Here is a 23,307-nt window from a genome sequence, read left to right on the forward strand (position 1 = left end):
ATACTGGGTATCTCGTTACACAGGAAAGCCAGGAGCTGAGTGTTTGTCTTCCATCCTCAAAGAGCCATAAGTACCATAAAATTCCCCCCAAAAACTGCTTTAAATGTCTACAGTCTGAGAAGTTGTTAAAATCAATAAAGTTGTGTTCTGATCATAGGTACATAGTATATGATAAAACTACAGTATGCAATGTAATGTTTAAACATATGAAAAGTGATTTAAAACAAACATGTTCCCCTTAATGTACCGCCTCTATTAGAAAGCGCAAGCACTCTGATTCGAAAGCGCCCATTAATCACTCCCGAAGGCGGCCGAGCTACGGAGGACGCACCGGGCTGGCAGCATTTTTTTCTGGTTCTGCAAAAGGTCAAGACTTTTTCCAATTATTTTATGGGAAAGTATGGCAACGCTTCACATGCGTGCATGGAGAGGCGCGAGCAGCAAGTCAGAGCCCTTCAGTGACTCCAGTACCGCACTGAGGCACGCGAGTACCAGTTCTCCCCATAACATAATAGGATACGATAGGAGATAAATTCATACCTGTTTAACATCTGTTCAAAAATCCTTCATATAGTCTAATTGCAACAGTCCCATGATATCAAATGCATATTTCTAGAATGAAGAACATTTTCTTTTCCTTAAAGACCTTTGTCCCCTGCCTGTTTTGCTTGCATTTCTCATCCCCACTTGTTGCAAATGCCCATAGCAGTTTTCGTGGCATCACCTCTGCTGATCACAGCAAAACATTTCTTTATCAATAAACAGCATTGAAGCAGCAGAGAGACAGACTCAGTAACTCTTTACCAACAAGAATAACTGATTCTGGAAGATAAACTATTACATCCTCACCAAAAGCACACAACATTCAACTCAAGAAATCTGCGTTTTGTTATTAAATGTTGGGACACCATTAATCATGCCTTTTTTTCCTGAGAAATGATTAACAAATAATTAACATGGAATGTTACACTTAAAACAACAACAAAAAGACCCAACAAATAATACCTAGAGCGCTGCCTATTTAGCCACCAGACAGACTAAGCTGTATTTACTTTTCCACAGAATTTGCTTAGGGAATTATGAATGTTACTAAGTTGCTTGGTGCTCCTTGCCTTTAGCCATCATTATCAGTTATCTTTAGGGGTAATCATTTTTCTTAAAATCATGACCCATTTGATATCTTAAAAACAGCAACATTAATTTTCATTTGTCACATAGTAGGGTATAAATTGACTAAATGTTAATAGCATTCTTCTTGAGTAATCAGTTCTACATGATTAACCTAAAAATTGCCAAAATGTTGTTTACTATTCATTTGTATCTGCAGAAAAAGAGAGCCACAATCCATGAGTCAGAGGGAGATTAATTTAGTTTCTGATCTGTATTAAAACTTGCCACAATGATTCATAATCGTTTTACTCAATATTTATCCTGACAAAACTATTTAATTTGGAGAGCTCCTCATAGTATAATAATGCTGCCCAAAAGCATCACTGCTTCCTCGTGCTTGCAATCGGTTTCAATATGTACAACAGAGAGGTAGCTGTGTTTGTTTAGTTAGCGGTTTGGTTTTTTAAAATGTACTCTTAACTTTTTTCTCTTCTTTTTTTTTTCTCCTTGCTACAGGAGAATATAGTCGATGGTCTTTACCACCATCTAGTGGATCTAATTACTTACAGCAAGCCACAATAATATCAAAGAATAGAGACAAAAAAATATTTAACCTGTCATATATATGGAATTTATCTGTCTTATAGAAAATATGGCATTAGTTACCACATTGTGTTTATTTCCGTGTATTGCAGCCTGTAATACAACACCATCACTTCATTAAAAATGAAGAAAATAGACTCCAAGGGAGACAGTGCTTAAAATTTAAAAAATAAAAAAGTGAGATGGCAGATAGGGCATCATTGAGCTCACAGTTATCTTTATAACTTATAAAGAGCTTTGGGGTCAGAATACTATTCCAGATCTTAAAACATGAACAGCAATTAACCAGTGATTCTCACAAACAAAGAGACTGAAATAGAAATTATTTCTCCTCTGAAGCACTGATTGAGTTTTTCAGAAGATTACGGCTATGCTATCAGTGGTTTAGGTAGCACGACAGCTATGACCCTACACCTGCTTTGATCAGCCCCCGGCGCGTGTCCCTGGGGAGTCCTGCCGGCGTCCGTCACCGGCTCCCGCGATGCCGCTGCCTGGTCCGGGTAGGACAGGCAGAGCTTCATGGCCCCAAGTGGGCAGCGTTCAGGATTTACTTCTGCACAAAGATCTTCATCCAAGGCATTTGCAGAAAAAGAGCATTAAAATCACACACTGTCAAAGCAGAGAGAATTTAAAATGTGCATCGGTGATATTCTCCTTTTTAAAATGACTGTGTCGCTTCTTCCTTCAAGTCTAACTAAAACACAACTCCAGAATATCTTTTTTTTTTTTTTTGATGGAGGGAAAATTCCCCCCCAACACATCTCAAAAAAACACTTTTCAAATGGACACAGCTGAGCGCTACTTGGAAGTGGGCAAGAGGAGGGGTTTTGTCATGCTGGGTTTAGTGATGAGGATCTGGCTTCTGCTTTTGCTACAGGATCCCGACATGATTTTAAGCCAGGACTTTTAGATTCTGCTCCCTTACCTGCATACTCAAGAAAATACCTCCCATCGTTCGCAAGGATCAGGATATCGGGCATTCATCATTGTGGGGTTCATCTGCACTGTAGGAGGACAGTGAAAGCGCAGATAAGAAAAGCAGAAAAACCTTGACTGACTTCATCATGTTTAAAAAATAAGTAATTGTTTGGCAGGTATAGAAAGCTAGTTTTCTTTCTCCACATGTGGCAGAATGGAGTTAAAGTGACTCCCGTGGTTCCCACAACACTGCAAAGTATGGAGCACTATTTTACACCCGCAGAACCAAACGGCCCAGGCACTTCTCAGACCTCTTCCCCCAGAAAGGGATGGGCAGCATCACCTGCACCCCCCTCACAACGCCAGCCTTTGCCTTTTGCAATACCTGACAGGTCAAAAACTGCATCGAAACCTTCAAAACCAAATGAATTTAAGCTCTGCTTCCAGCTTTCTTCAAGCTGGGTTTTACTGGGGAAGTTTGTTTTCCCTGAAGCCCCTTGGGTAAGACTGAGCCTGGTGGCACTTTTCTAAAAATGCTTCTTGTTCCAAAATTTTTGCTTGTTCTACGCAAAATTTATTGGTGCCCCAAGCAAAATTTATTTTCTTGGTGCCAGAAGGTGTATCTGCTTTGAGTGCTGCCATGCGTCTCGCCACCCTGCCAGCCGCTCCCACTGTTTCCCTGAAACCTCACACAGATATTTGCCTTCTTCGGAGCACACGGTTTGATAAAAATTGAGTGGAATTCAGACAAGCTTCCAAAATAACGTTGAGTGGTGTTGCCTGCAGCGTATTGATGAGGTGTTTTTCTCTCAAACACATAAATGTATCGTCCAATTAACTAATCCATTATTTTTAATTCTGCAGCACCGTATTCATTCCTCAGCCCTGGCCAGGTTACAGGCTCATCGAGCCTTTGCTCACTCACCTGGAAAGAAATAATATATTAATCACTGTGCTTGTGATGTGGTCAATGATCCGCATCCACAACTGCTGCATATTGCCATATACCTAACTGCATGGGTGTCACTATAGGAATTTATAGCTTCTTCAGTGCTCCCAAATGATTTTTAGCCTTGCTCCATGTCAGTAAAATTTGCTTGGCTTCTCCCTCCCTGCAAACAGCACATTTTTAAGCAGTGAGCAGAAGTGTCACCATGCCCTGCAGCCACTTGTGGCTTTCCCCACCTTCCCCCAGCCTGGGAAACTCTGATCACCCAGCTCATGAAGCACTCGGCTGCACAAATGAAATTTTACGCACTTGCCAAGACACTGGAGGTTTCAACTCAAACTTATGTTTACCTTGCTGCTTTAAAATATTTGAAGGCAACATCCCAGGTAGGATGTCCAGCTCCCTGTCTCTGGCACTGGACCTGCTGCCTGGGAGGGCACACCACCATGCTCATCCCACCGTCACCACGCTCGGCCAGATTTGCTCCCGACCTGCAGATGAAATGGTATTTCTCTAACCAAAATATCCCTGTAGAGGAGCTAACTGCACCCCGCAAACCCTAAACTTCCCTAGCACATGATGCTGAATTACCAGCAGTCTCCTTCCCAACTGTTCAGGGTTTTATTTTAAACTCTGGCCTTTAAAAAATAAAAAAAAGGAAAATTTTTTTTAAGAGGAAGAAAAAAAGCCCCAAGCAGCTCCTCTCATTGATACCCAGTAGCAGGACTGTGTCCTTCCTGGAGGGACCTCTGATTTTGCACCTGATTAAATAGTAACTGAGGGTTAGAGTCATGCTCTTGGTGACTCAGTGATCTGGTTGACTGGCTGACAATCTCCACAGGGTAGAGTGCAAATACTTGTGTGCCCCAATTAGCAGTGCTAATTGGGGCACAAAATTTGTGTAATTTTTTTTTAAGTCAGCCACCATTCTGGGAATGGCAAACAGGCACTGAAACAGGAGGGGGGCTGATCCGCCCTGCTCTTCAAACGTCTGAACAGAGAGTGGAAAAAGTACTATTAAAAGGTATCTGGATGAAGGCAGAAGTTTTGGGGTGTTTTTTTAACTGCTTCACATGCCTGGGGTCGAAATTGTGCATTTCGGCGCACAAGGGGCAGAGCCGGGCAGCTGCTCGAGGGGGAACGTCTCAGGGCCTGGTAAGCCCCAGGCGACGCTCGGCTCTCCTGGACCTCCTCTGCAAACTTTGTGCGTCTGTAATTCTGTATTGCATACGATGGCGCATCCCGACCCTGGCATTTTAGCTCTGGTTTCAATCAGTTATTAGAGAATGCTAAATTTATGAAAAAAAGAACAGCAACACAGGGTTTTAGAATAATCTGGAAGATTTCTGATAATATGAAGTTTTTTAAGTTTTTCTTAGAACAATACAGCAAAGCAAAGTAGTATTTTTTAGTAAAATGTGCAGGGAATTACTTAGGCTTATATGCAATTATTTCAGTTGTGTGCCAGATACCACAGGTACTAAGTAAATGCTAGTAACTCTTTTAAACATTATTATTCTGGTATTTGCATACAGAAATGGCACTTCAGATGCTTAACTGCTATTAGCATGCATTAATATTTCTTTTGCATCCACAGCTGTAAGTTAACCGTTTGTGTAAATATAGGCATGAAATAATTTGTACACTTTTGCACACACAAAAATTAGCTCTTTTAAGATCGAGCGGTATTTACTGGATCATTTCTGTGGCTGATGCTCCAAACAGAATCCCAGATTTGAATATAAATATTTATCAATTCAAAGAGGATATGTAAAATAAACAGCCTAGAAAATGAGATGCTTTTTGCTTTTTTATTATGCCATTTGATAACACTGTAAAAGAATTACTGTACACTTCTCCAGCTAAAAAACTCTCCATTTCAGAAGCGCAAGCTGATTTTATTTTGATCTATTATTATAATAAAAGAACAATTATCTCTTTCCTAGAAGCTTCAAGCCTAAATCACCTCACATGCTTAATTCAGGATACTGTGAAAAACCGCAGTATTAAGAAAGGGCCGTCTCACATTGCTCCAGTCAAGCACCGAAGGATATAAGCCCAGCAAGACATCTGAAACCTGGACTTGTTATTTGTGACTGTTATTTGAGGGCCATGAGGCCGACTGAAACAGCACACGGGAAAAGCACTTTATCTATGACAACCTTGAAAAGACCCTGCACCAGCCCCTCCATCCCACCCAAGGCGAACCAAGAGATGGAGGACTTTAAAAACCTCCATTACTTCACTATCCATGGGCTTTTTACTTTGAAAGAAAAAAAAAAAAAAGTCTGCTTTTATGGCTCTATCGTAAATGACAAGCAAAAAAAAGTTTGCTCCTACTTTATTGGGACTTTACTTGATTAGAGCATGTATGTAAACAGTTAAACTTATCCTTAACTTGCAACTCATCAAGCTCACACATGTACTAAGGTGCCATGGAAGCAAATGGTGAGCCAAAAAACACACAGCCTTTAACGTCCCATGGCCCCGCTTGCCAGGTGGCATCTCCGTAGCGGTGCTCCGTGGCATGAGGTCCTGCCCGTAGATAAACTGCAGGAAGCATTTTCTTCACTCTATAATTATCCCCCCTATAAAAAAAGATTAAACCGGGTTGCATGTGCGTGCCCCTGGCACTTTGGCTAAGCCAAAGTGTGGCTCTGCAATTGATTTAGAAATAAGAGAGCAACTATACATCTTCTCTCTGAGCCAAAACAACTGTCTTTATCAGGAGCTAAGCAGGACCATGGATCTGGCCCATTTTAATTAAATGTACGGATACAGCCAGACACTTTTGAAGCTGCTAAACAGCAGTTTTAAAACAAATACAGGCAAAATCAAAAGCAAAGATAAATAGAAGCATTTCCATTTGTATAACTGCTTTGGTCCCAGCAAATACCTGTAGCTTACTCTGAATCACTTACAACCCAAAAATGGAGACTTGAGACACCAACGCTCGCATCCTTCATCACCCACACATGTAACACTCAGAATTGCATAATAAAGTTTTTATTTAGCCCAGATGAATTATTCCCACATTCTTGCCCATTAAATAATTTCCTTTGTTCGGCCACACATGCGTGTTGCTGCTGGAGGCCTTGTCTCACTTTTTGCAGAAGGGATAAAAGGAAACCTCAGCTCCAAAGCCTCATCTCAGGACTCACTTCCCAACCATCCCAGGGAGAGCTCTGGGGTCGGCGTGGTCCAGAGACACATGCAAGCAGCAAAGCAGCCAGCCAGCAGATGTTTCTCTCCTGAGTCAATAAAACCTGTCTAATTTTATCTCCCAAAACAGAAAGCAGACTTTGTGCCAGCCTTCTCATACCTGCCTTCCCGTCCTCCTCCCTCCTTACCCATCGGGTTTCCTTCTAAAGCCCAAGACCTTTACAAACGTTCAAAGCTAAATCTTAACTTTGTAACGTGGGCTCATCTCGAAGTGAGGTACAAGCCCAGATTCCCAAATGCCTTACAGGAGTTAAGCAGCATCTCCCGTGTGCTTTCAGTCTCCCCTTCAGGCTCCTCTAAAACCCCAGTATTTTTCATTGCTACTTTGATGCTTCACCACTTCCCAGCAGGTCCCTTCCCTTCTCCTTCTGCTGGAAAGGTCTGGCAAAAGCATCTCTCCAACAGGTTTTGCAATGACATCTCTTCCCTTGTTTGTGCTACTCTATTCCTTTTTTCCTCTTTTCACCTTTTCAGAGCCATGACCTCGGCCCATTCATTCCCCAGAGATCCGCTTTGTCCCGCGGGGCTCCCAAGTCAGCCGCTTTGCACAACGCTGGCAATTTATTTGCATGCTCCTCATTTCAAAACAGAGGCCACATTAAATTTGATGAGACTACACCAATGCTTCAATTTCAGCACACACCTCATTAGACTGAGACCGAGCGTACTGTCCTTACGGGAAATTCAAGGAACGAAAAGCCCACACGCTCCATGTCCCCAGCTGGGGTGGAGGAGAGGAATGTATATATGCGTACGTATTTTGAAATAAATGTATATTAAGAACAATACTTTCAGTAAAACAAATTCTCAGCCATTCCTTTTTTTCCCGCAGTAGGATGAATAAGCTCAAAAGGGAAGGAGGGTAATAAAAAGGAAAATCCAAAGAGGAAGGAACAGACGGGAGCTGTGTGCAGCTGGGAAGGAAAAACTTTGCAACAGTAATTAATATGGAAATAATCTTCACCCACTCTGAAGAAAGCGTGACATATGTTAAGGTCATTCCAACTCAGAAAATCTTTTCTAAGCTGAATCCTTAAAGGAGGATGATTTAAATTAATAGGTACAAATACTCTCAGCTACCCAGGCTGCACAACAGTGACCGCAATTACAGGCAGAGGCCAAAGGAGAAGCAAGCAGATTGCCCAAAGTACGGGCTGACCCGACAGCATCCTCTCGAGAAGGACAACAGAAAGGGTGCTCCTTGAAAGTCCTATCTATCAACACAAAGATGTAGATGGGGAACTGTAAAATCAGTAGTTCCTTGTCAGATATTACTCTCTTACAGTATAATTAGGAAAAGCACAGAGAAGTTACAGTGATTAAACACTACCATTACAGCAGGCTGGCAATAACAGCTCTCGTAGCTGACTTCCAGCCACCATCACTGAGGGCACAGACAAACGCACTTGACTTGTACAAGACTTGTGCAAGTCATTCTGCCCTCCTGGTGATTCCAGCACAACCCCATTTTCTTCAAGGCAATGACAAACTCCATCTGCCTTCATCACCGGGCTGTAAACAGAATTTCCTATGCAAGTCACACCTGCAAAAATATATTAAACAAGACAGAGCTAATCAATGACAATACTGCGGAGACAGTTGAACAGCACATCCACGGAGATCAGCCCCAGTTTGTAGAAACTCTGGGCTGCAAATAATTCATCGCCCCTTTATTAAATAATTAGATATTAACAGAGAACCACTGATTAGACTGTACTGATATCATAGTGTATATTTTCTCTCTTGACTTTGTCACTGAGGTCACCATACAGCCCAAAGCCGAGGAGGATAGAACGAGACAGCGTATGGGCATGGCTATATAGAGAAGCCTTTCATTAACCTTGCTGATCCCCCATAATTTCATATGTCAGCAGCTAATCAACAACTCACTGACATCATCAAGGGATAGGGGGAAAAGATCTCCCGAGGGACCGATCACTCCTCACAGGGAGAAAGTCTATACTTATACCGGGAGGTTACGTGTATTTTGCAAATAAATAAAGTGTTCTTGCATTATTTTTAATTATTGTTGAAATACATGTTTCTACTGTTGGAGACATTGATTTATTTTCAGCGTGATGGAGGTGGCAGTTAAAGGAGTCAGTCCTTGATAGTCCACTCGTTTCAGACCTTGTCCAGCTGTGGTACTTGGTCACTTAACAAACATGAGCAAAATCATGTTCTTACCAACTCCTAGCCCACAGTCTTACTAATGTCACTAGTTTCCCAGCCAGAAGAGGAAATACAAGGGACACTGCATTTTTTTTTTTTTTTTGTACAGAGCTGGATTTTAATCATTTTGTATTTACTTAATACTTTTATCCCAAAAGATTTTGTAAATCTAATCAACACAGCAGTTAATTCATCTACAGCCGACATAAAGCCTCCTCTTAAGCGGGATATAGATGCCTCTTTAACGGCGCACCATGGTACCAAAAGGACAGTGCAGATGGGGGAGGGTCACCCACATCAGCATGGGGTCTGCAGAGCGTAGCTAAGGATGCTGGCCAGGGGCTGTGGGATTATACACTTGAATTTCAAGGAGATAGCATGGGATTTGCAGGAGTAATAGATGGTCAAACCTAGCCCATGTAATTCAAAAGGTTTCCCAAATGCATTTTCCTGCACCCTGCCTGAGCACCAAGGCAGAAGGAAAGTCCAACATCATGCGTTGGCGCTGCTGAACTCCCCTGGCTCTACCCAGGAGCAAATGTGATTTGTTTGTCTGTCAGTCCAGCCTACACCCTGCTATATATGCAATCTCATGAGACCACAGCCTGGACTGCTGTAGCTGCAGGGGTATTTCCAGCACATGGTGCGGATGGGGAGCATCACACAGCTCATTAATACCCATAGAAGGCACTTGCTAACAAGGAAGAGGTGGGCAGCAGGGAGTGAGGTCCCTCACGCCCCCAGAAAACAAGTCTTGAAACCCTACATCACTTTCCATGGAGATATATTTTATATTTTGAAATAGGCAGCCTACCTGTGTAGTCTTTCTACAGTGTATTGTACAGGCATCAATTTAACAAAAGCGATGCATTCAGAAAGGCAAGCGACATTCTCCCTCGCACCATGCCAAGGACACACCTCGCCCACCTCCAGCGATAACACACACCTCCCACAGCCACTTGTTACAGCGTCCTCGAGACCAGCTCAGTATCATGTTGCATGGCCAGGAGGAAATTACCTCAACCAAAAATAATCATAAAAAAAATATATTCCTTGGTCGTCATTATCCTATGGACTCATGGATTTGTGCAACTGGACCTGATTTTGCGAGATGCTGAATGCCCTAAATCCCTAATGACTACGTGTGAGCTGAAGGCCCAGTGTCTATGTGTCCCCATACATCCACCAGGAGACATGTCACGTCCCCATATAGAAAAACTTGCCCTTCCCCAATAAGGCATTATATATGTATAACTAATACATCACCATCAACAATCTAAATAAAGGCTTGCCGAATAACCAGGTTAGCTTCAATGTATAAGAATACCTTGTATACCCAAAAAGGGTATACAAAATGTAATTACAATAGTGCTTGATGACAGGTAAAGTGCAGAACCCCACACCGCAGTCTTTCAAAATCATCTGTCCAGAATGGAAAAGCAGACATTTCTGCCTTAACAGTGAGATTTGCCCTGCACTGACAGCGAATTTTGAAGAAATACATTTTCCAGACAAGAGATCATGGTATGTTAGAAAAAGCAGGTGAAAAAATGTGTCATTATTTGAACAAATAATTGGGGGGGGGGGGAATATTACAGTTGAATTCTACTCAGAACGGGACATTTTTTTCTGTCGTCATAGATGCTGCCCTTCAAGCAAGCAGATCTTACAGAGTAGATCTCTATTCATTTTTTTGAGTTTGGGAGGGTTATGAGCTAAAAAAATAACTGAGCAGAGGAAGACAATGTACTTAATTTTACACAGCTCTTGCTTAACAGTAGTAAACTAATGACATCCCAAATCACTGAATTAAGTAACATTAGGGAACACGCTCAGGTGATAACATGAAACATATTCACTTATATTGACTGCAAAACAACAATATTCTACAACATTATTTTTGTAAAGATTTACACTTTCTTTTCTGGCTGTAATTATATGATATTATATATAATTATGTATAATAATATATTATATATTTCCAAGATGCCATTTCTGATTAGCACCTCTTCTCCTCTTAGCACTGACAGATTCTGCACCTACAGATCTCATGATCTCAGCAAGCAGTCCTAATCTATAATTTAAAATGTTGGAATTACAGAATTACTTACTTCTTCTAATCTTCATTCCGCTTCTTCTGTTTTGTTGAATACAAATATTTTAATTACTAGGGAACTGTACCTAATATGCTACGTTCTAGTTCAAATCATGACCATATGTATTGTAACACAAAGCAATTAATAGCAGCATATCCAGGAAATTGCCACTTACAATCAGCTGCCTGCCAACACATTATAACCACACCAAATTCAAAGATGAAATAGTATTTGCCTGGTAACGAGAACATTTCCTATTTAAGCTGGTATAGAGGTTATTCCTTCCACAGTTCTTGTGAAGTGGAACATCACTTATTGGAACACTTTTGCCTCTCTGCCAGGTATGATTTTTATGGTTGCTAATGTATTCACTTAGAAGCCTTTTCTTGATTTCTGGAGTATAAGAACTTGATTCAATTGCTTAAGCATAGGGATCACGTGCCACTTCTTTAGGGCATCCAAGGCACGCACATGGGACTAGCAGACAGAGCACAGGATCTGCTTGCTCCTGCCATGGCAGCTAGGGACCAGCCAGAGCACCCAAGGGCAACTGAAATGGCCACCAAATTGAGCCCTAAATGCAATAAATCTTGATGGATACTTTTTTTATTCAAGAACTGGGAAAAACACTACCTAGAGTCAATGTTACAAAAAAAAAAAAAAAACCAAACCAAAACAAAACCGAAAACAAATCAGCATTACGCACGTGGGATAATATTTTAAGAATAAGACCTTACTTCCTTTCCTCAACGATGATGTGGCCGCTCAGATGCATGAGAATTGCAGAAAGTTATGGCACTTCAGGTTTCTTCACTTTTAATTCCACCTATGTTGCAAAATTGGAATTCAGAATAAAACCAAAAAAAGAGTTGCATTGCTTTAATGTTGAATTCTGATTTTTGTTTTGCAGTATGTTATTGATTTATCATTGTAGTGAGACCTAATTCCTACTTATTACGGGTTTTTTTACTCACATCTAGTTCTCCTACAAGGTTCATTTATGAATATAAGGCTAATTTAACCCGGTTTTTACTTTAATTAAATTGGTATATAATTGAGAACAAGGATTTTTGAACCCAGGACCAAATAACCCCATTTGCTCTCTGTGACCTGGGTATCATCTTTAGGCATATCACCTAAGTAACCTTAAAAGATCACATCCTTAAATAAAACTTACATGAAAAGAGATACAGGCAATAAATAGAAAATCCAAACCCAAGGCAAAAATAGTATTTTCCAAGAATCATCTTTTCAGTGGGTCCATAAGAGTAAGTTAATTTGCCATATGCAAACTAAGGTTTCCCAGTGTTCTGGGGTTACCATGGTATAGGAAATTCAGTAAATCTATATATAAACAGGCAATTCTTACCATATGCAGAAGGCACATCTGATGCCCTCATCACGGTCCACAACCTCGTTATACAGTTTGTTCCACTTGGGATATAATATAATTTCACACTTAAAAATATATACTTTAAGGTACTAAATGTTAAATATCTGTTTTCCGTTCCTACCTACCCTGAAGTTACAAAAAAGCTCTTTTTTTGCTGTTATTGCTATCTTAGTGCTGTGAAGAGGATGCAGTCAACCTTCTAATTTTAATTTTCTTGAAGAATCCCCGGAAAGATATGTAAATTGTTTCTTTCAAGATACTGAGCGCTTTGTTTTGCTTTAAAATACATCACTAGAAGCAAAGTCTAGGCTTCAATAACTTCTGAATGTCAGCACATCTCTGCTTTCTAAAATGTGTGTTTTAGTCAGTGATATTGTGAGCGAGGAGCCTGTTCCAACTCCGCGATAATGCTGGCATTAATTTTCACTTATAATTGTTTCCTCCTTAAACAGCCCCACAGAGAGAGACTCGCATCCCTTCATTACACATAACTTATCATGGCATTAAATTTGCCTAAATTGTACTCTAGTGCTGCCATACTGCTGACCCTTAAGTCTGTAAACAAATACATTTGTTCTCCATATATTTATGTTTTGTCTTCTAAATTGTGAGAAAATGAGCCTAGAATCTTCATATTGTAATTGTATCATCAAAGCCTGTTGAGAATACGATAAAGTAACCAGAAGTTAAATTATCAATAAGAGTCATTTATTTTGCATTTTTATTTTGAAGAATACTTATGAGAATTGTGATAAATTAGCAGTGACAAACTACTTCTTGCAGGCTGATTTTGTGTGGAGAGTTTAATTAAACATTGCAGCTGTTTATCTCTATGGTGATTAAATTTTCATATGTAAATTACATGTATTAAGATCAAGATACTTATGTAAATGTCACTTGCCTTAATGTTTTGTGTTACTGTTATTAACATCTAACCATCAGCTTGTAATCTTCTTGTATTGCATTACGCTGGCATGCACTACATGACTAAAATAAGTAGATTTATATCTTAATAACAAACAAGTTTTTAAAAAGAACATCTTACTATGTAATTGAGATGTAGATAAAAAAATAAAAAATAAACTGTCGAGTGTGAACCGCTGTAAATTTGAGAACCTCATTGGTTCGAGCCGCAGTCGTTGAATGCCTCCCATCTGTCAGCAAACAACTACTTGAATAGAAGTTAACTGGGTAGCGACGTTTTCAGATACAAGAGCCAAGTGCAGACCCCAGAGGTAAGTATGCTACTTACACTGCTGGGAGAGAACAGCATCATTGCATTGTCTGTACCCCGAGACCAAAACAAATTTTGCCTGGACATCAGGGATCTATACATCCACTTAGAATAACTCTCCCATCCACCTTAGAGCAATTGAGGGTATAATGGTTTATTTTGTGTTGTCACTGCCAAATAAAAAACAGAAAGCTATTATAGTTCTGATACGAACACTTTCTAAACAGCAACAAAAAATATTTGTATTTCAAGAAAAAAAAAAAAGCTCAAGATCCACCCACATCTATTTCCAACAACCAAAAAACCCCTAATAGATCCCAAATGTTTCTTTCGCAACAGCACTTTAAAGGCCTGGATCTCATGGAGAGTCAACGGAAGAAAAGAGCCGAGATTTGCCATTTACTAGATTTTCCACATATTTTTTCTATTTTTGCTGTACCCTCATAAGTATTATTCTTATTCACTTTGATGATAAAGATTAGCAACAACTTGGAGTGAAGAACTAGGAAGATCTGCCATCTGATCTTAGTTATTAGAGAGAGGGAAGTTCTTAATATAAAAACATACAACTCCAATGCAAGAAAGACTTTTCATTATGCCAGTCATGCTTGGAGCCTACTGAAAGGCAGACACTCATTGATAGCAGGAAATCAAATTCATCATTTGCAAAAACAAATTAAGAGACCAAATTGCAGTAGGCAATACACAGAAAATGAGATAAAACCAGTTAGGATTAATTTCTTTTGAGGAATCTATAGGTTATATATGATCTCAGAGTTTGCATTTGTTTGTATGATGTGTAGGAAGAAAGGAAAAGACCACTGGGAGGTGGGGGCTTCATTTTCTTACATTGTCATCCAGGAGGCATGCCACTATCAAACGAGAGTACATTATCTCAATGATCTACTCAAAAGCAATGGAACACTTTGAAGATGCCCCAAATAATTGTATGGATGTTCTGATGGGCAAATTGGAGATGAGCATTGTCTAGCGGCTTAGAATAAGTTCAATCACTCTCTCAGCAACATAATGTGCTTTGAAGAAAGAGCAGTCAGCTAGCTTAGCAGCAATTTTAATGGGTGCTATCCCTCAGTGCTAATAACTTCATCAGATGACAGTCTGACTGTACTCGTAGGGTGTCATATACGCATCTTCCTCAACAGCTGTAATCTGTAAATTCACTCTGAATTTCCTTTTTGTTTTAGAGTCTTAAATTACACCCCAAACACTCTTTTGGGATTAATTCAATTTACTTACAAAATTTTCTATTTCCAAATTAAAAATACACAATATATCTCCTTTAAATCTGGTCACACATTAAACTGTTAGAAAAGCGCTTGTTCCTCTTCCAAGCAACATATATCAGGTCTTATGTTTGCAATGTTCAAATTCTCCAAAAGTCTTTGCCCATGGTTTGGGTTTCATTGCTCCCAGACATCTCAGCTGCTCTCCTCTACCTCTAACACATTATTCCATGAGTCCTACCTTCACTTGTTAAGCTAAAGAGGCGAGAGTAACATTTTGGATAGTACCTGCCTTCCTGTAAGAAAATGTGGTAAATTCAAGAAAGAGAACAGGTCTAGGAGGAACTGGTGCTGCAAGATGTTTCATTCACTGTACTCATTTATCCTGAGGACCATTGCAAATTCACCTTTACAAATTTCTTTTTCAAATTACAAATTTCTTTTTCAAATTACAATAATTCAAATTCCAGCAAGTTTCTTTTTTTCAGTGAAACAAAGTCAGATTACATAAAATTCCTGGTTTGAAACTGTTCCTTCCCATGGAAAAGCTGCTATGGCAGAAAAAGAAATCTTTCCAACTTTTGTAGATAGCCACATCTCCAATTGATTGGACATGGAGTTCTGGATATCATAACATTTTTGGGGTTTTTTTTAATCTACTGTTTTTAAAAGTCCTTCTCAGCAATGCAATGCTAGTGACAGCAGCTTTCCTCTCCTGCACCAAGCACACACCTTTGATGAGAAACTGCAACCTGTGACATTTTTCCAGCTGAAATGGGATAGCATTTTTGCAGCACCTGAAAGACGTAATCTAGACAAGCAAAACTGCTGACACACTCCAGAGTGCCATCTCCAGCATGAGAGAAGTCTCACAGGGGAAAGACAAAGACCACAAGCTCATTTCTTAGAGCCATCTTCAACAGCATCTCCTTACTTCTGTGGATTTCTTGGGCAATGAAGTATCATTCAGCGTAAGCGAAGAATATTTCTTTGCATGCATAAATGGATTAGTTTTCTATCACTAAGATGTTTGCAGCAGCTCAGTCTGGAGTGTCTCGGTTTATCACTATTACAGCCACCACCATGGTATAAAAAAAAAATGGAGTGTGGGACCATAAAAAGACAGAGAAAAGAGGACCAGGATAATTGTAAGGGAGAAAGCTTGTACTTCTTCACGCAAATCTCACTAATCATTAATAATCAGGGAGAAAGAGTGAAATACTGTTTATAGGGGGTTTGTAAATTACTACATTATCATAAAGATTGCCTGAATCTCTCAGCATCTCTTAAACACGGACAGATCATGATGAAGTTCACCAAGAGGCATTTTTCTTCAACAAGAAAACCTTCTTGGGCTATTTAAGTTTAGTTTGCCATAAAACTTCCTATATTCACTGCCTGACTGTCTACTGAAAATAATAACCCTGAATAATGATCATAGCCCGGATAGTTGGCAGCAGATCCACTACAATTACCAAAAGTTAATTAGAATTATTAAAATAACAAACACAAGGCCACCAATATTATACATCTACATTTAATAGCGGAATCCAACAGTGCATCTGATTCATGAACTACATTATATTATTTTAAAGCCTTTTCTTTCTTACCAAATTAAATATTGATGGATTATCCTCTCCGAATCAGTTGGTGGATTGAATTCTATTTATACAGGCCCTAAAAAATTAAGCTATAGAGCAGAACTATAAAGAGCCTCTTGTCTCCCCGAACAGTAAAATAACCTGCAGTTCATTTTGGCTTGTTGTTTCCCTGTCCACAGGATTATGTTTGGAAAATGAAATTCCAGACTTAAAAGCAATTGGTCAGACAATTTCATCAAACACAGTTTCGCCTCCTATTGCCGATTTAATATAAATTTACTTAAGGCCGTGCTTAAAGAAATTGCAAGTTCAAGTTGTCAACATCTTTGCGCCCACGTGAACCCTAATAATTTTAACATGCTGTATATATTCACAATCTCTCACAGCCTTAATTTTCAAGATCATTACAACACCTCTCTGCTCTCAGAAATGCTTGTCTCTGGCCCTCCTGCCTTCTTCCTTCACACTAGGATTATTTTAATCAGACAACTCAGAACAGATTTAACACGTGTTTACTTCATTTCTGCGTGTGCACAGTATTGTAAAGAACCTCACTTTATTTTTAGATCCTAAACTGAATTATGCAGCACATGGTATCAGAAGAGAATTTTTAAGCTTTTATATTGGCAAATTTGAAGAGGAATTGCTGACACACATAATGCTGCTTCACACAGACAAGCATTGCTGAGGCCACGCATAGTCATATTTTCTGTTCGCTTTTTTAACAAAATCAACACCATTTCAGGCCGCTATTCTCCTCAGTCATTTGGCAAAATGCAAACAGCAGTTTAACTGCCATAATTGAAAAGATACCGAGCTGCCTGAGCTGCTCAGAGGGTTTTCTTTCAAGTCATAAGAAAAAGTGCAATTCTTCTTTCCCTAACCAGCTATCTTAGCCATCAGCCTTCCCAATTCTTCCACCCTGTATATATAAAAAGAAGATACATAAATAGTCTTAATATTTTAAAGCAAAATATTTCTAAAGGCACATTAGCAAGAAACCAAATCTTGTCTATTAGGATAAAAAAAAATTACAAGCCAGGTAATGGATTTGCATGTACTCTCCCCTCTTTTAGTTATCGTGGGTTTAAATGACATCAATTATCTAAGAAAGAAAGAATATAAAGACTCAACAGAACCATTAAAAATGCTCAGAGGTCTTCACGCTGTAAATTGCTTTTCTGAACTTCACATACATAACAGGAGTGGAAGTGTGGAAGAGGCAGGAGATGCAGCTCCACTATAATCACTTAAAAGTAAAGATTGCACTTTGTGTGTGAGTGCCTTCTCTCCAAATTAACATCAGATCTTTCATTCTAAGTAGTTGCAAGGTTATGAACCCAAATTTCCCCTCTGATGCTGGACTGAAGATAAAACAAACAAAAAAAAAGGGTAAAGATGATTGTTTTGAAAAATTCTTTTAACAATAACTACAAGCTTAAGTTATAGATAAGCTGTCCTGCAGCAATTGTGGTTTAGGAAAAAGCAATGAAACATAACCCAGTCATGTCCAGATTTTGACTGTAAAGTGTAACAATTCCATAAAGTACCTTTACACTATGAGCAAATCCTATAGCATATTAGATGAAACATAAACAAATGTATCAACCACTGCATTTAATATAGGTACAAAAAACTAAGATGTATATTTTAACTTTAAGTGACTTAATGTAGATTAATTAAAAGCAAAATCATAAGCATTGAAATAAGATTTGTATGTATTGTCACTATATCTCCTCTTCCAGTTCCTATTGCAATCACAAGGATATGGAAAATAAAAGCGGTTACCTGGCAAATCAGCCAAAGAGAGTTTAAATAAGGTGACCAGCTCAAGCTATCTAACTACATTTTCTTCCTCCCAGTCCAGGTCACGAAAAGACTAAAATAACAGTGCAATGTTTTATATTAAAAGTTTAAAAATTATAGAGGAAGAAAAGAGAAAGAGGGAAGAGCTTTCTCTGCTGCTGGAACTTGAAGCAAATTTTCATGCCAAATATAGTCTAACCAACCCATCCAGGTGGCTGGTAGAGAAAACCACACTAACCAGCTGAGCACCCAAAAAAGCTTCTACATGTATTCTGAAGAGAAATACATACAAGCCTGAGCAACAGGTTGCTGTGAGGGCAAGTTAGAAACTCTCAGTCTTAAAAAAAAAAAAAAAAAAAAAAAAATTGAGAGTTCATTAACATCTTACCATAGTGTTATCTGTAAAAGCCGTAATAAAGATCAGCCTCTAAACAGCAGCTCTCCAAAATGAGTAACACATCAAAAATTACAAAATTGCAAATAACAACCTTAAAGCATGGGAATAACATAGAAATAACATGAGATGCTGGGGAAAGAGAGACATCAGGAAGGGCTGATGTCCGGGTCCAGCGCAGGAGACGCAGCTGCCGTGCACACGGACGCCCATCTGTACACACATGCAGTTTGTGCACCTGCGTGCCAATTCCTCACCACGCACGTACAACAGAGCTAACGTGACTCCAGCTCACCAGGGAACAAAATTTGCCCTTTTTCTCACTCCTCTATATGAAGCCTCTGAGACGCCCTCACTCATCTCCTTGACCACTTCAACATTGCTTCTCTTCCAATCTGCTCCTTTTTGTTTCCCAGAATATCTAGGGATTTTTACTAATTAAAAAATTTCACACCATGTTATCTATGGTTAACATGAAACTAAGCTTTACTAATTTGATCTCCATATGTCTAGCACCATTTATTCATGCTGTATCACCATCTCTGAACATAGATTACAATTGACCTCTTGGTCTCTATGTTAAAGCTTTCACAACACTCACAGCTATCAAAAGTCAAAAGAGTTGAACACAACCCAGTGAAGCCAGTATCAGGAGTTAGCTAAATAACTAGCTGAATTGCAGATTGATTAGCTAGATGTATTTTTTAAAATAAATTTACATAAATTTTCAAGGAAGTTTGTCCTTCAAGTGGGACACTGGAAAAGGAGCAATTCGGGGAATTTCTTCTCCTGCCTTTCCCTTTCCCTCTCTCTCTCTCTCTCTCTTCCATCCTCTCCGTTCCTCTTTCCTTGTTTCAAAACTTGGCCATTGTTGGTGACCATTTATTTTGATTTTTTATTATGGTGAAAATGCCTCTTGGATTGCCATGCCATCGTGAATTTTTCACTTTTCATGGACGAGGACGCGCACATCCAACGTGGGCTCCCCTGCACGCAGGGAATGACCAAATTTGTTCAGCTCTTGCCTTGAGTGGACATGTGGATTCCCTTCCTCTTACTTTTAAAATCTTCCTTTCTAAATTTTCAAGTGGTTGTGTTAGTTTTGGTATCATCATTCCCTAAGGATGCTAAACTTAATTATATTGGTTTTACTTATCTCTAATTAAAATAGCCACTCTGCAAAACACTCTGGAAAGCAATTAAATGATACTTGAAACTTGTCCAAACTTTGTGTTTGGGGCGTCACGGTTTAAACAGTTGAGAAGTTTTAAAAGTTGGATCCCTCATTAAAACCTGCACAGTGAGTTTTCTGAAGTCCTAAAATAACAAGCCACTGAAACCTTGGGGGGTGGGGGTGTGTGTGTGTGTATAAGTTTTAACATTGATTTCCACTGCTACGGCTGAGTCAAAAGGAGTTCTGTCGCTGACTCAGAAGCTTTCATGAAGCCAGGCCTTCATGTACCAGTTACAGCATTGAAATTCCACCCAACAGAAGTGTGAAAATATTTTCAGCATATTTATCAGCACCTCCTCTCGCTCAGAACGAAAACAAGACGACTAGATTATAAGAGAGTGAAAGACAGAATATTAGTCCCCTGTGCTGCCAGTGCCCCCCGATTTCTGCCAATACATGTCACTCCCAACCGGAGCGACCTCATGCTATTTTATTTAATCAGCCCATTTCCAAATTCTTTAAAAAAACAAATGAAGTTAAATAACAAATAGCATAAATATTTTAATAGGCCTTCACATTACCAACTGCCAGACCAGCTGTCTAAATTGCAAGAGTTTTGGTGGCTTTTTTCTCTTTTTTTTTTTTTATAAACCAGAAACACATACGTCTACGCCGTGAAAGGCATCTGTCTCGGGAGTGACCCCTGGCCCCAGGCGGCACGGCACAGACGGGTCCATGTGGACGCTTGTCCGATGAGCGGTGCTGGGTCCCATCCCTGCAGCCGTACCGGCGTCACGTCCCCGGCCTCCCTCCGCTCTCATGCTGAGGAGGGGAGAGGACAAGAAGAGTCCTGATCTCAGCATATCAACTTCAACTTCCTTCTTGAATAATTTGCAACACTACACAGAAAACAAGATGTAACAAATAATTATAATACTGTGTATTAACCTGCAAATCATAAGGCAGCCAATAAAAAGCAGTTCTGCTTGTGGCTCCCCGCTTGTAGAAAGTTGGGGTTTTTTTGCTCCCGAAGAGCAGGCTTGGCTTCATCCAGCTAATATTTTGGGAACGTGATGGCTTTTGTGACAGATGCCCCTTTATTTTGAGTATTTTACAACACGCTACTGGAAAACACGAGGAAGATGATGCTTGAAACACCACACGCGAAAGGGATCAGATCAGAAGGAGGTGAGTTACGTATCTACAGCTGCATATTTAATCGTAGGTGCACAGAAAGAAAGATACTTTGAATCTGTAAGTGAAATACCTCTGATATTGCATTAAAAAAATAAAAATATTAAACACTCCCAGTCCAGTCTTTTTTAATGCAAATGTAATTTTAAATATTTGTGAAACTGGAGAGGAAATAGTAGTTTCCCAAAAGCAGAAAAGACTTATTAAAAAAAAAGATACAAGCTCTTGCTACGAAATATGAAAAATAAAACTCCCTTATGACGCTGAAACAGTGAGATGGTGATGACAATTCACTCGTCTCTGTCTCATGTAGGCTAACTCCAAGCAAGTTGAGTTTTTAAAGACAGGCATGATGCCCACTGAATGCAGAGGAGACACAAGCTTACTGGCTAAATTTTAAGGAAAAATAGCTGAAATTTTTTTCCGCTACAGAAACTGGAAATCTCACAGAGGCAATGCAAGAGCAGCACAGCACCCTGACTAGAGCCAACTTTCATACCATGAAGGTGTACATGCCCATAGCCACAGTTTTCATTCTGAACTTTTTAGTAGATCAAATAGTAAATAGACCAAAGCTATAGACTGATTTCATTTAATTGTCACTAAGCAACAGTACTTGATTGTAAAATTTTGTATCCTGTTTTAAGGATACTGATTTTTCATTAGGAATACCGATTTTCCTATAACACCGTACTAATAACATGCTCTCTATTTTCTGCAACTTAATTTTAAGTTAAAAGCTTACGTGGAGCCTCAGGAACAGTTTACATTCAGCTAAAGATTTTGTCAAAACTCTTACTATTGCTTACTCTTGATGTTCCTTAGACTTCTGTATAATACTACCACTATTTTATTTATGATTTTCCTGCTCAGCTAAATTCCTCCCCTGCCCATCAGTAAAGAACTACATTAATAACCACTCTGAACATTGAGCCCTCAATAGGGCTTTAATAAGAAGCTTTAATAAGAAGCTTATGGGCAGGTTTGCACCTCTCTCAAATGCCAGTGATGGATGACACCATGGCCCCGAGCCCAACAGAGGAATACAAGAGTTCAGCAAAGTTTCTCTCTTTTTCAGCCTCTCGAGTGGTGGAAAAGGTCCCTACATGGCTTCGTTACAACCGTTATCATGGTAAAAAAAAAGAACAATTTTGGATTTTCTTTCGAGAGGAAGCAGGAGATGAGGTTGGTGTGGTGCCACCACACGAGGGAGCCATCTCCTCAAAAATTCACAGGTTTAGAAGAGTTGAAACCAAAGCAAGCACAACCCTGCAGGGCCTGGGTGACTCCAGGATGAGCAGCCCCTGGTGCAGGGCCAGCATCACAAACCCCAAATCATCCCAGTCAAGCCTTCGGGAAAGCCGTGGAGAGATAAAATCCCCAGCCGGGGAGACAAAATCCATTTTTTTTGCTATTCTCATTTACGAGTCAACGCTGAGAAACTTTATAGTAATAATCATAATGGTGAGATGCAAGTTTTTCTGCCCAAAAAGCAAGTTCAAGATGATAACAACAGTGATCAAATTCACAGGCAATATATGGCAAAGAGTAAGACAAATCTGACCCTGGAAATCTGAGATGAGACGCATAAAACTTTTATATTTTGTCCCATAAATTGTGCTGCTGCAGCCACCGTCCCCTTGGCAAGACAGCTGGCCAGCAGCTTTCCCTTGCCATCATCTTCCACCACTTCTTGGCCTCCAGCATCTCTGGCAGCTTCAGTGCTGCCATCTCTGCATTTTTAGCTTTATTTTTTAAGTATTCATACAGAAGTGCTTTAACCACACAGCCTGGATGTCTCCCACCAACCTATTACTGACATAATTCATTACCAAGTAGGTGCTAAAGCAGCCAAGGTGATTTTTCACTCCAAATTGCACAAAGCTTGTATGCATGTAGAAACATTTAAAATATTTAAATCACAAATTTAAATGATTCAATTTGAGCTCACTTTGGTATCTTAATCCTCCCCTCGCTGCTGCTGTCACGTGCACTGGATATGACTGGGTTCCTGCGGAGAAGGTGTAATTACAGACTATATCATACCACGTGCAGAGAAGGGAGCTGGATGAAGTTCACATAGCCTTAAATCCCGGTCCTTCCTGCTGTCAAATGCTTAATTCAAAAACTAAATAACGGTGCTTTCCTGCGCTCCGGTTCTGTTTCCACTGCAGAAGACCCCACAATCAACTTCTGA

General features: G+C 39.7%; 1 long non-coding RNA gene across 3 annotated transcripts in view; it reads right to left on the reverse strand.

The window, feature by feature from the left end:
• The window catches only part of LOC148052400 (uncharacterized), a 59,203-nt gene that overhangs the window by 15,995 nt on the left and 19,901 nt on the right, over positions 1-23,307 (reverse strand). For 2 of the 3 annotated variants that reach the window (XR_015698953.1, XR_015698952.1), the window contains exons 3-5: positions 11,808-11,896; positions 3,931-4,071; positions 2,639-2,717 (exon numbers count right to left, since the gene is read on the reverse strand). This is a non-coding gene — a long non-coding RNA (uncharacterized LOC148052400). The remainder of the gene's footprint in view (positions 1-2,638; positions 2,718-3,930; positions 4,072-11,807; positions 11,897-23,307) is intronic. The other variant, XR_015698954.1, reaches the window with a different exon arrangement.

Source organism: Nipponia nippon, unplaced genomic scaffold (genome assembly GCF_047370975.1).
Source record: "Nipponia nippon isolate SJK-2023a ecotype South Korea unplaced genomic scaffold, ASM4737097v1 scaffold_5, whole genome shotgun sequence".
NCBI lineage: Eukaryota > Metazoa > Chordata > Aves > Pelecaniformes > Threskiornithidae > Nipponia > Nipponia nippon.